This window comes from Lissotriton vulgaris, chromosome 3_2 (assembly GCF_964263255.1).
Source record: "Lissotriton vulgaris chromosome 3_2, aLisVul1.2, whole genome shotgun sequence".
Classification (NCBI taxonomy): Eukaryota; Metazoa; Chordata; class Amphibia; order Caudata; family Salamandridae; genus Lissotriton; species Lissotriton vulgaris.
The window spans coordinates 285,801,123-285,802,270 of NC_141690.1; the positions used below are offsets into that span (position 1 = coordinate 285,801,123).

Genomic DNA, 1,148 nt, shown 5'->3' on the forward strand with positions numbered 1-1,148 from the left:
AGCCCGGCTCCCCGTACTTAAGCCCACCCTCCCCCGGCACCCCGCCTGGCCTCGCTTTGGCGCTGCAGGGTGTTTGAGCCGTTGCCAGGACTCGAACCCCGTAGCCCGGCTTCATAACCATCTGCTTCAACCTTGAAGGTAGTTATTACAGAACCTAGAGCCTTTACGTCAAAGTGTGTTTTGCATGCTTGTAAAATGGCCTGCCCATCCCCACTTCGCACTTATTTACACACACTCGCGTGCACTGAAACCTACGCACTGCTCCTGTCTGTACAAATTTCGGTGGAAACGTTTGGTTTGTTTCCTGTCTCAGTATCTCCATATCTCGGTGCAGGTTCGCGCGGCGTCCTCGCGCCGCCTTTAAAATGCTGTAGGGAGCCGTAGCACAGGCACCTGGGGGTCCTGTCGGCAGTGGGCCCCCTCTCGTTGCTGTACGTGGCTGCCTTGGGGTCACATGGTATTACTGACGCATGCAACCGTCAGGGAGGACACCCACGTGTGAGGAGGAGCGGCCGGGGATCGAACCGCCCACGGAGAGAAGCCGCGCCCACGGAGAGAAGCCCATGCCCTAGAGAGAGCCCCGCGGTGGCAGCTGAAGACCGGAGTAGCGGTAAGTGGCGGCGGGGGGGGGCGGGGCGGGGGCGCTTGATGCACGTGTGTGTGTGTGTGTGTGTGTGTGTGTGTGTGTGTATGCGTGTATGCGACAGCAGGGGTGAGTTCTCTTTATGTGGGGGTGCATGCGTGCATGGGCGCTCGTGTGTGTGTGTGTGTGTGTGTCTCTGCGTATGCGCATGCGCATAGGGTGTTGGAGCTTCCCAGGAGACGGCAGCTGAGCGTGTTCGCGCGCGCGTGGCCTACGCCGATCGCCTTTGCGCGCGGCCGGTGCTGTCTCCTGGGAAGCATAGTCAGCAACAAAAGATCTCCTGGCGGACACAGCGCTGACGCGCTGTTAAACGCCAGGAGACCTAAAACGAGGAGAAATAATGCATTTCTCCTCACTTATCCAACTTAAGACCAAGGATTTGCTGGTCTTAATTTTGGCACTGCCTCTTATGTACTCCACCCTTGTACATAGGGGGCAGCGTCAAATACAATGGGTGTTGTGGTAGAACGCCCACCACAACACCCACTGAACGCCCCTTTCACGC

The 1,148-nt window shown here is 58.2% G+C and overlaps 1 pseudogene; it reads right to left on the reverse strand.

Annotated features, from left to right (window-relative positions):
- Positions 1–367: 367 nt before the first annotated feature.
- Positions 368–496, reverse strand: LOC147725701 (small Cajal body-specific RNA 14; annotated as a pseudogene).
- Positions 497–1,148: the final 652 nt, after the last annotated feature.